Genomic DNA, 13484 nt, shown 5'->3' with positions numbered 1-13484 from the left:
TCTTTCGAAATTCGAGAGCGTTTTCGATTGCGCTGATCTGTCCCAATTCGTTTTGGATCTCGATGGCGGCGAAGATGATATTGTGGTTGCTTCCTCCAGTGATTTAGAATTGAATCTCAAAGTGCCACGATTTGTAGCTTTATGATCATCGATCTGAACAAATTATAACCATTAGCATATATTATTTTATACTGTTAGTAATTTTTAATACAATAGTATTTTTATAGTACTGAGATTAGTATTAAATTACTCGCAGATCCAAAAAGTTTGTTGTATTTGCCTAAGACAATTTTCCCCCATCACATTCAAGACGCTTGGATGCATTCTAACGGTATAACACCGATACGTCACGGCGATTTAATTAGTTATATTATCTGTTCAAACAGTAATCATTAACGCAACGTGCCTGCATTCCGTGTTTAAGTCGGTGTTTTAAATAAATTAACTCTACACTAGGAAATTCATTCACAATCAGACCCAGACTGCTTTCGATTTGGTTCAAACATTCAAATTTATTCAAATGTATGCATTACACGATCTCCATTTTCATGGTTAAACTTCATAATAATCGTCGCGATGACAGGGAAGAATGGATCGTTGATTTCAGCGTTTATTAGACCGACGTTCATTAGATTCTGGTTAGTGAAAATTGTCGTTTAATCAGATATTTCGCTATTAACTACCGGTTTTGAAATTGTAGAACGATCGATTTGCGGAGCAATTTATAATGCATCAGAATGCGACGAATCTCATTATCTATTTCCATAATGCGACGATAACGCGACGATTTCGCGTGTAAAGGATGTTGCATCAGCGGTTCGACCACGATCGCGATCGATGATTCTTTTGTAAATCCTGTTATGAAGATAGTCGACATTATATACATATACAAAGTAAAGTCGATATACAGGATCGCCGAGGAAAAACTTTATCGTGTTACAGGTGAGCTCCGATGAAGAATGTTGTGCCACGTAATAGGTGACATTTGCTTTGACGATCCTAACGTCGATGAGACAAAGTTAATATCCTTAATAGGCTAACAGATAATTTTAACACGCTCGCGCTTGTTTTGTTCCGTGTAATAGAATGTATTAATTATAGAAGGTACATATGTATATCGATATACAGGGTGCCTTAAATTCTTTTTCACAAACGATACTAGAGTGGTTTGCTATACTAGGGAGTAAAAGTAAAAAGAAAATATTATAATAAATATATGTATATGCCGACACTGTCAATGAAAAGTGTGAGGCAATATTGATATTTTTAGTTGGGAAAACATGTGGCAAAGAAAAAGCGGGAAGCGAAGGGAAACAAACTGCTGATGGATTATTACTACATCAGGAAGAGAGAACAGGTTCATGAGATAAAGTTAAGGTGAAAGCATCATGCTTGAGTAAAATGCAGGAATATTTGCAACTGCTTTGACTTTTTAGAACAGATTATTGATGTTCTTGGGAATGTTGCAGATTAGATTGTGAAATAGTAAACGGAGTTAATGGTTCTCTATGATGCTCTACTACATGCACTGTAATTATTTACAGTGCATGTAGTAGAACATCACAGAGAACCATTAGCCCCGTACATAGAAATGTATGTACATCTTCGAAAATGTTAAAGGTGAAATAGCCAAACTGATAAAAAATCTACAATATTTCCGCACTATGTTGAACTATTTCTACTAAAACTATGTAATTATTGAAATTGAATCGAAATTTAGATCATATAAGCTCGCATGAACCGATATTATTCTGGTTATAGTTAATCGAATAGTAGAAATGTCAGAAATTGAATTACTCTATTAAATCGTGAAAGAATATGCATTAAATATTTATCAGATATTCGCCGAGAATAGTTAAAAAAAAGTTAATAAGTTGACGTTTCATCGTTTAAACAGATAACCGGTATTCATCTTGAATTACAATTCTTCCGTGTCTAACGACAATAAACGACGTTATAACTAGATTCGTGATTTCATTTACTAATCGTTCAGTTCGATCATTGCTAATCGTACCTTCAGTCACGAAATTAATTTGCCAAAAAAAGACTCAAATTTTGATTTCCAATTCCTAGAGAACCCACAATTTTTGTGAATTTAATTACACTTTCAGTTGAGAAGATTAATACAAGAAAAGACCGTCTCTTTGATCTTTCCGTATTAAACTGTGCAAGAAATTAATTGACAAAAAAGATATCGTGAAATAGAGTTCTGAAAGTAGTACTCGTTGCCGGACTGTTATTTTCTTTCCGAGTAGTTAAACATAACATATCAAATAGCAGCAGTTACTATAATTTTCCGTTGTGTTGGCTACGTTAGCGGAAACTTTGTCTATTAGTTACACTCTTTCAATTGCAACAACAAATCAATGCGACTTCTTGAGATTTCTCAACAATAGTACGATAGATAGATAATTAATAAATTTGACTTTTAAACGATACAATTTTCATAATTAGAGTTTAATAGATAACTTATTCTTCTAAGAATGAATCATTCCTTGGTTCCTTGTACACGTGCAACATTATGATTACATTAGCAACGATTCAGGGTAAACATTATCATATGTTAACATTATTCTATATAGATCCTTCCTAAATCATTTCCTATAGAAACTAAGCTTAAAATCTAACATTGTTGATACTCAGAGTATCATCGCATCATACTGTTCTATGGAACTAATAAAATAAAAATTCTTACAACAAAATTTGAAACAAATATCGTTGCATCACGCAATAATGACGCATTGACGATAAAAAAAAAAGATAGTTCTATCGTTTCTGCAATACGAATAACCTCCACAACCACGGGTCAAGTGGCTGTATTTACCTAAGAATTTTTTAAGCATTATAATACAAAGACAGTGATACTTCGACGTGGCTTGGTGTTCCAGTTTCGTTTATCCTTATCTGTCCATAAGGTAGACGTAGCGTGGAATCGACACTGAAAGTAAAAGTCGGTGTTTCACGTCACGTTACCTAGTCAAGCATGCAGCCGAACTCGAGAACAGCCTTAAACACGGCTGGCTGAATGCGCGACTAACTACTGTAAATAGACCTGCAAAATAACGTCTCTGCTGAGTTTCCCAAGCACGAATCACTTCTTTTTCGCGACATTTTTGTCAGACCAGCTGAAATCAGCTAGATAGAACGATTCGACAACAAACTGTTTTATATAGATATACTTCTCCTCCTTTAAACAAAAGAGCGAAAGGACAGGTATCGACAAGGAAGACGATCGAAAGAAGGGGTAAAAGGATCTATCGATCGATCTTCTCGATTGTGAAAGGTGTGTTCTCAAGTCCTGATAAAAGGAAAGACGAATCTCGATAGAAGTGAACGCACTTTCGCTGGATGAGACTCGTGACATGAAACCTTCCCATTCTCGCTCAATTAACTTGGCTATGATTCAAGCGAGCATAGTTACTTGTTGAATCTGAGAATCAAAGAATTAGTATAGATTACTGCAAATAAAATGATAAATTGCTACATGAGTTACACTAGTTGTTCCTCATTTGGCGCACGATATTAATTTCAGGGTTGAGAAATTTTGCCATTTATATCATGTATGGTAGAATGCATTATGTTTTATCTGGTCTGAAATCCAGCACGTGCTTTTATTGTATTTTAGGCATATCTAAAGTGATTTTACGCATTTCGTAATTACAACTTTGTGGACTAGTTTTAATATTAGTTTCTAGCTGGTTTGGTTCATATATTCTAGAATACTACTTTCCATATGTGTCCTACTAAAGATCTTCTTTTGCTGCAACGGTTAATAAAAATTCATCAATCAAGCTTTACTTGTTTAACATAAAAAGAGAAATTTTATTCTGAGATGACCTCGATTTTAATACCATATACCGAATAAGAGACGTCTGATGAAAACGATAATCATCTGTCAACGAAATTCATCAAGTTAACTTTCTTCGCGAAATGCAAATCGAGTATTCAAACTGAAGATTTGCAAAAAGATCACCATTTTCCTTCAATCTCTTTTTATACAGCTGAATCAATCCATTTTCAACTTGTGAAATGTAAATCACTAAATTATACTCTATGTACTCTATGAATTCTGAGAGGCCACTAATTATATTTTCACAATCTGCCATCAATAACGGAGATCCCGACATATCACCCTCGAGCAAAACGAGGTGTACCCTAGAATCCTCTGAAACTGAGTGAAGATATTTGAAATTGCACAATGAGCGCGCAAGTGAAGTTGAAAAATCGCAAAGCGCGTAGGAAAATTAACGCTATGAATAATACCAGAACATTGCCATTCCGTCCTACATCGCAATTATGTCCGCGCTCGCTTTCGAAACAAAGCGAAACAACAATTTTCTTTATTTGGCACAAACCAGTCAAAATGGTGTCCAGATCGGATCTACATAATGGTAATATGGATATTCGCATAAAACTGTATCTGGCTAGCGACAATGGTGTATCTAGCTAACAGGAGAAGCATGTGAGAAATACCGTGAAGGTGGTAGTGTTATTTTCTAATCTCTTTAACTCTATCAAGTATGCGATTTATCGTAATAGTTTTAGGAATTATTAAGCTAAATCCTTTTACGATATTTAACTTATTGAACAAGTTTATATCTCCGACATTTTCGTATTGGTATGTACATAACGTTAACAGATAAATATCAGACATAACATAATTTGCCTAATTTCTATTCTTAAATATTATGTATCTCTTCGTATTTCAATCGTCGTACAATCCGAGTACAATTATTATTTTCTGATTTCAAAATAAAATAACGGTTGTAATTGCCGCGAAATTCATACAAGTAGGACAAAATTAGATGATTCTCTATAATTGCACACTTTCTTACGCTTTTGTAATCGCTATTAACGTTCAAAAGGATTTCCCAAGAACTTTCCTACGAACCAATAAATTGATCCTTTAAAAAGCTGAAATCAAAGTGCAGTTTCTCCCATTTCTAACAAACGTGTGATATTCGATTATTTTTTCCGATAAGATAAAAAATCAGCAAGAGATAATCTTGAATTTTTCCATTCGAACGGCTGTACGTAACAATGAAGATCCTTGCAACACGAATACCTCCCCTATGTAATTACAAATTGCCTGTTTATTTGCGTAATTGGAAGACACGAAACGAGATTCTTGCTAGTTAAGGGAATCTTCGGTCGAACTCTCGCCATTGGTAATTTCAAATACATCTCCGGCGATTATGAACATGCAATACAATATGTAACAATCCTGTAACGGGAAATGGCAAACATAATTGGGCTTGCACGATGTTCCAGTAATTAGAAAAAATGTAACTATAGTTCTGATGTGAAAGATTGGTTCGATTCGTATGTGTAATCTTTATTACATGCAATGAAGTAACATTGTTACGCGATTAATAGGCCAGATATAATTTATTCCTGATAAAAGAAAAATAATAGATTCAATAATATGTTGCATAAAACAGTTAACAGGCTTTGTGCACAAGAGATAAAGTAAATATCGTATAATAAAATAAATAAAAATGTTGCATTCTCTATAATTCAGTTTCTATCAAAGATGTTTTTATATTTTTACAAACATTGCACTGAAAAGTAAAACTTTATTACGCGTAATTAGTACAAACGAATTACTGAATTTTATGTTTAAATGTTTGAAATTGACTGTAACCTTACCTAATCACTTATCATCTAACAAAACAAAAGTAAACGGTTTTAACAATCTTAATGTTTGTCGACGCTTGCGAACAAATTTGAACTTCAATCATAGTCAAATTACTTTTACAATAATTACGTCATGACATCGGTATCATATAATTCCCACATCTTATCTCAAAATTTTGGTAGATAACAAGAAGAATCTGCATACTGTACCATGTCGAAGGTTACATAACTTAGATATTGAAATGCATAAATCTTATTTGTAACCATTTGTATCATCGACAATATGATTGAATGAAAATAGAAATAATCCACATGGTCTGTTATTATTTATTTGAAGCCAAACTTTCCTGTTATCATGTCCTATGTTATTATGTACGTGTTGTCGATATAGCAGCGCAATCGTATGTAATATCGCGCGCTGCAAATTATTGGAAAAGTGTATTACGCTGACAACGGTGAGAGGCCGATTCATATCCTCGAAGGTAGACCGCTTCGCCAGTGTCGAACCAACTCGCGAAGGACACTACCCGAGTGTCCAGAATCAACCAGAATTTTGTTCTCCTTGAAGACATGTCTTCAAGCATTTTAAATCTCAGACCCTTATATGTATTTTCCTTTTTTTTCTTTCTATTATTTAATTTGTTTCAAACGGGTGAAATTACCAATTAAAAGGTGCAAATTGTTATTCCATTGAAATTTACATACATCGGTAAAATAAACATATACTTCATTCTAGACTTAAGAGAGAGTCAAAAGATATCCACCGAATTCGAAGCGTTGGTAAATATTCTAAAATCTTAAGCGTCTTAGGATTAATTGAATAAATGACGAATATACCCATTACCCCCTTATAATAGTTTTTTTCCAAAACTGATATAACTGACTAATGCCTACTTTATTTTAAGTATTCAGAATTTATAAGATCAAAACTTACCGTTCTAACAACTTTTGATTTTTTGTTATCTTTCCCCATTGTGAAAAGAAGGCTACATGTCATTTACATTTAACCGTTGAACGATATAAATAAAAAAGAACAAAAGTGTTCGTCGTCAATGATCGATACTTGAGCGTATTGTCCTTGGATTTCGACAGGGCTCTGATTTGCCAGTTTGCATCTCAATTTCGATGGAAGGTGTACTTTCACCGTCTAGACTTCCGACATCGGTGAATCCGTAAAAGACAGCTGATTACCTAGCGGTTAAGACTACGAAACCGACAGGCTCCTAAAGCCAGAGGACGATTATCACCGGTTCAACCATCTCGATTTAACCAATAAGAAAGCTCTGGCAAGAACGGTGAATTATTCATGGAATTATTAAATATTTTCCACGTCGCTTGACTCCATGATCCGAGACATGGACGCGATTTCACCTAATCAGCACTTCTCACTGTAACCAGAAAATGATGGAACAATCTTGCGAAATCTTCATAATCATTTATTCAAATTCTAGCTAGATCCCAAATAGATATTATCTTGAAGACTAGATGCTATCTTACGGATAAACATTGAAAATGAATTATTATTAATCAATCGTTTCTACCGGATTGAATCGAAGCAATCAGTATTTAAATGCTAGTACTAAAGCTATTGTTCACATTGATACTATTGATCAATCAAAACCGTTACAAAAAGAAAACCTCACCTGAATTTAAATATCTTTCTTGTATCTGACAACACGTACATGTGACTGCAATCAAGTTGGAATAAATGGAACAACGATAGTTAACAAAGAAAAACTTGGACAAAATCCACAACCGGGTTTCGTAACGATTAAACGACAAATCAGGCAACGCATTGACCTAATAGATTTAATGAAATACATCTAAGAAAAGGTAGGCAGAATTGCGCAAGAAAATGTAAATTTCAACCTCTTCATTGAGATCATTTGTACGAGTGGCAGACGTTAATATGCAGAAGCGACCTGAAAAAACTGGTTCACAAACACCAGGGTGTGGTTCCTGTTGGCCCCGTAAAACGATCCACGAGATCCTTTCCAAGTACGATTTTTTTTTTTCAGTATCAGACTTTTATAAGGAACTTCGACGATTTCTCACTTCATACATACGTATATTGTACATGATACAGTTTAAAAGTGTCTTATAAAATATTTTTATTAAAAAGGTACGAATAAAAGAATTTATAATGATTTTATCTGTCTTAATCACTAGCTATGTAAATAAAATATCGTGACGCGATACTTACAAGCATTAAAGCAGTTTCGGCTTTTTTAAAATTCTATTCTATTCTCGTAAAATGTGACACGTTTCTTAAATTTTACTTTATCCTATATCACTCTTTAGTTTAGTCTAGTCGATAATATAGTAATATAATTTCTCTTGAGAGAAACGTAGAAATTTCAGCTGACAATCTTAAAATTTGCACAGTTTTAATTAAAATTCAAATGATATTGGAAAGTTCGTTTCTCTTCATATGATGGAGATACAAGAAGCGTATTCGGAAACGAAAGAGAAATTGGAGGAAGCGAATTAAGCATTTCTCTGATAGTGGTATTAAAAAAGCTAGATCCGTGGACTCGAGATGCCGCAATTTTTATATAATTCGAATTCCTCAGGCACACGATCCGAGAGCAGGGCCCCGTAATGTCACAAAATGGATTCTAGAGTCACTGCGTTCTACACGCAACGTGAAATTGACAACTTAAGCAATTCACTTGGAACATTATGTTATTCTACATTCACTCTAGTCGGTCCGAATTTAAACCGTTCCTCGATCAAAAGATGATATCATTTCCCAGTACTTCGCCGTAATAAGTAAGATCTTTTAAAGACAATTGTTTTAAGAATGATAAATAACAATGGAATTGGACACGAAAACAAAATGATGATTCGATTAAACGAATTTTGCATTGAATCGCATTCTATCAAAATCACAACGACCTTTAACACAATTTCAAACCACAAACCAGAACGGCATCAACTTTCTACGGTGCCGCAAGCAACATAGGTCCCCTTCATCATTTACCTCTACACACGATTTATGAATCGCAAACCCACTAACAGTCCTATTATAGTTTTTTCACTACGTAATAAGTTGATCGAAACCGCCACATATTTGCGATAGCACTGTGGGAACCAAGGTGCTTAATACAAAATTTATATACAGCATTGTCAATTAATAAACTAAAATACTTCTCATGTACATGGAATATCTAAGTATTCTATCGATTTTATCTGTTATTCAAAACTAACTGCTTTTATTATTGTAATTTACAGACACAAACTAGTTAGAACTTAATTTAAAAGATCGTGAAAAAGAAATTGAATATGAGTTAAATAAAATATGCAACCAAGAAGTAATACATACGTCTATCATTTGGTCGTTTCTGCGCTTAGCGGAGTCGATCGATACCGCAACAAGTGCAATTGAAACATTAAGCAAGATTCACGTTGAAGGACGCGAATTTTCAACGTAAGAAATTTAGCAAGACGTGAGCAGTAGATTAATTGACGTGATTTAACAAAGCGTTTCAATCGATTTCTTTCTTTAATATTGAGATTACTACACTGAAGGTATGTTATACACAAACAAACATAAATAATTATATACTTGATACTGCGATTATACTTAATCAGATGATTGATTAAACCATTGAATAAATTTAAATCCACTTTTTTCATCTTTCAAAGAAATCTTCTTGACATTTGTTATTATTATTATTATGTCATCTCACGTTTGTATCATTCCTCGTGTTCAAAATTATATGTACTGTGTAAAATAGCATCTGTAAAAATCAAGACAGAAAGCAATATTGGCATTCGTTCGAAATAAAATTTTTTTTTAGTTTCAGAAATGTCTGTATATTACACAAATGCAGGAATCGTCAAAGAGTAGTGATTCGAAAATGAATGTGGAAGAGATCGATTGTCGCGTCATATTATGTGATCACTTTCGACTTAACTATCACTTCCGACGTGCAACTTCCGCCTTTCCTCTACATTTACATATCGCAGATCTTGGCCGAAAACCAGGAATTTTATCAAACATTATTATCCTTTTTTTTATAAATAATATTATCATCAAATTAAGAATTTAAATTCTATGAACTCTTTCCATTTGGATCTTTTAAATCTTATACATTTCACAAATTCGTAACTCATGTAAAGTGTTAAATACGTTACGTTATTTTACAGACCAGGTTTCTTGATGCATGAACATTAACTGCTTTCAGCGTAAAATTCACGAGTAGTCTTCCGATTCACGATCTTTAACGAAGAGTACTACAAGTTGCGGTTCTAAAGCAGCGAGGTCATTATGAATTATGGAAATCACAGCGTTAGCATGAATTATGCAGAGCTCGCTATTCACACGTTAGACCTAATTTCCAATCACGCTAATTCGGACTACAGATTATCGTGATCCTATGAATTATGAAACTACAATATGCTAATACTACAATTTCTGAGCTCGCGCTATTACTTGATATTACATCCATAATCATTCTACGTTGAAATTGATAACTAATTTACTTATAAGTGTAAGAGTGTACATCATTTCAAGAAAATGAAGAAAACATGCTGATTACTGACGTTCGTCAAATTAGAATTATTTATTCTTTGGTCATAGATGAATTCACTAAAACTTGATATACGTATACATATATATGATTTAAAGCACTGGATGCATGATGTGTAATTACATAAGGACTAAAAATCAATTACACATGAACCAATCGAACCAACTTAATTACGAACAGCATAGTTGTCGAAGAAATGATTGCAAATCCAATCGGAGAATTCATGGCGCCATATTGCACGATATAGTATGAAGCAATTTTCCAAGAAATGAAATGATTCAACGAACGTCTTATCTCTCTGTTATCTAAACATTTTACATCTATCAAAAACGAAATTTTTCTATTCGTTTCGTCGAAGAATTTCTCTCTATTGCGCATAATGCTCGAAAAAATCTACGCGATAAATCTCTACAAAGAATAAAACAATTTTAATCGTACGAGATACCAAGCCTATCGAGAAACCGGAAACGAATTTGCACGAAGAAGCGGTGTGCAATAACAGAGCGAATCCGTGATGAGAATCACCGATTAGCTTTGTTTCTTAAAAAAAAAAAATGAAACTGAAATTAAAGGTAAATACCGTGGTCTCAACACGCGTGTGCTCAGCACGAAAAGTGCAGAATCGCACACGAGCCTGCATACAATGCGAGAAAAGAGAGTCCGTCGACAATGGTGAAAGAAGAATACGGAAAATTAGACAGTGCCAGAGGATCGACGTGAATCGCTTTTACATCGGTCAACTGTGGAGAAATCAAACAGAAGTCTGTCCAACCGTATGAAACGTGAAATAATTACGTCGGTTGTTTCTTTATTTCACCTTTATGCGGTGCTCTCGATTGCATGATTTCTGTGAAGTTACAAAGGAACGCGGAAACATGCCGGTGTGTAACTCTTCTGAAATGCAAACATTTCTTTTGGTCAAATCGTCATAACTTAACGAGACATACGACAATTTCAGCAATAATAACTTTCAGAGTTCGCTTCAGGGAAAATAAATAATACTAAATTACAGACTGACTTGTTACGTAATGTTTCATAATGGGCGCTATTTATTGTTAAATAAGTGGGAATTAAGATAATTCGCGAAATAGATATTTGGTATACGTATTGAAATACATTAAACAAACGATACTGGTACTTATTGCTTCGCTGAATTCGAAAATGATTAGTCTTAAAAATGTGATAAATCAGAGATAAAACGAATGATACAGAATAACATGGAATATCGCAAGATAAATGAAATGGCATAAGGTGAAGAAAAACATCCTTAATGTTCCTAGTAAAATACATATAATACCTGATACACGCAAAAAGATAATTCCACGTTAAGGGTTTTCTACACTAACCAAACCAGAGATAGAAACAAAAAAGACTACAACGACTCCTGGAGTGTGTGTAACACTTATTGATAAGTAATTATCCCAGCGATAGCAACAGAAAAATCATGAGACGTAACATGGATAAAAACATAAAAAATAAATAACGCCGCGGATTTCAGGAAGTCAGTCAAAGTAAACGATGCAGAAGAGACGCTTTCTCCGGTGGAAAATCTGATTTAGATTAGGCTTATGTATGCTTGTGCAATACATCGTGCTGCATACATCGGCGAGCACATATACTTGTATAAAACTTTACACGGCCAATAAACTTGCACCGGTGTAGATGGGTGCACTTGCTCAAATGGAAAGGTTCGGCAAACGCATCGCACTATTACTGACAAATGAACGTCATTTGCATTAGGACAATTAGGTATGCGATATCTGGAAGGATGGAGACGCGAGTCTGTAAATAACTGTAAATAACTGTAAATAACTTAAGTATTCTGGAAGTACTGGCAATATTTATATTATCGTAAACGAATTTGTATTTGAGATATAACATGAAGGATGATATGTACCTAGAAAAATTTGGAAAATTCGAATACTGGCTTTCGAAGAATGGAAAAAAAGTACAAGAAAAAAACGACTGAGACTACTTTATGAAATTGAATTATACGTTAATGTACACCATGGCCAAGCCAACTTTTATTGCAATCGTTCATAATTTCCTCCTGAGTATAATTAGAACGACAATCGCCGGCAAACCACAAAATAACTCGCCTCAACAGTGATGCAACAGAATACACGGAATGTAATAGGTTAGTGTAATGGAACATATTGAACGTAACTACACCTGCAACAGGATTAAAGGCAAGAAATATAAGTAGGCATCTGCTCTTGGTTTCCAGCATTAACCGTCCTCAATGGTGAACAAGCCACGAAAAAATTTTTATTTGATGTATCATAACATTTGGATCGGCAATTGCGTCATTACTACTTGAAATTGTTGGTGAAAGAATTTCCAAAATTCTGAATTGAGAAATCAATATCACTATCTGAATAAGAAAATAGATGATAGAATATTTATTTTTCCCCGATACTAAAGGACATGATTAATTAAAAAATCATAATTTGTCATTTGAATAGAATTTTCTATCCAATGTGAATCATCGCAAGAGAACAATGACACAAGTCAGATTTTCGTATCACCAATTTATCGAATAATAAAGCATCATAGTTAACTCTAATAGTACATAGATAACTCAATGAAATACTTCTATCTTTAATACCTATAATACATATAATCTTTGATTAATTGAAAGCAGTTTTTACTAATATCGAAGGCCTTTTTCCTTTCACGCGTTTCTGACTTTTTCACGCTTAATTTCTATCATTATGCGTTCCCGCATAGAGTAATTACTTAAAGCTACTTGACTATATGTATATGTTGATTAAGGTTATTGCAGGCACCGTTATACGATATCAGAATACAACATTATGAAAACCAAAGGTCATACAATGAAATATTAATACGTAAATATTGCAAGTTATAAATAATATGATAATGCTATACAAAAAAAACCATTATATAATAATATAATTATTGTAGTTCTATTGATTTACAATTTAATAGCTAAAAATGTAAAGTGGTAGTAAAAATTTATGAATGAAACAACTATGTCAGGAAAAATACACCAGCTGTTTTTGTGAGGTATCTAAGTAACGTGTGCAACAAGTAAAGTAAATCTATGGGAATCGTGCCTCAGATATCGTATTATGATACTACTTTACGATTTAATTCAATATTGCTACTTTATTATATTATTTAATAGGTTCCATGATTAATATTCTCGGGATCCCAGTCTCAAGAACAAGAACGGCATACAATACGATCATTCTTATTTGTAATACAAATTAGAACAAATAGTACGCAATACATTTTTACATCTATTGTGTTTTTTAAATATAAAACACTCGTGTTTCTCTTGATTTC

At 33.7% G+C, this 13484-nt stretch overlaps 1 long non-coding RNA gene across 2 annotated transcripts in view; it reads right to left on the bottom strand.

Moving 5' to 3' along the window:
• Positions 1-17: 17 nt before the first annotated feature.
• LOC132908351 (uncharacterized) overlaps positions 18-13484 on the bottom strand; it is a 235262-nt gene continuing 221795 nt past the window's right edge. Inside the window, exon 3 of one of the 2 annotated variants that reach the window (XR_009658351.1) lies at positions 18-153. This is a non-coding gene — a long non-coding RNA (uncharacterized LOC132908351). The remainder of the gene's footprint in view (positions 154-13484) is intronic. The other variant, XR_009658352.1, reaches the window with a different exon arrangement.

This window comes from Bombus pascuorum, chromosome 6 (genome assembly GCF_905332965.1).
Source record: "Bombus pascuorum chromosome 6, iyBomPasc1.1, whole genome shotgun sequence".
In the NCBI taxonomy this organism is placed as follows: Eukaryota; Metazoa; Arthropoda; class Insecta; order Hymenoptera; family Apidae; genus Bombus; species Bombus pascuorum.
This window is presented reverse-complemented; position numbering and strand designations above follow the sequence as displayed.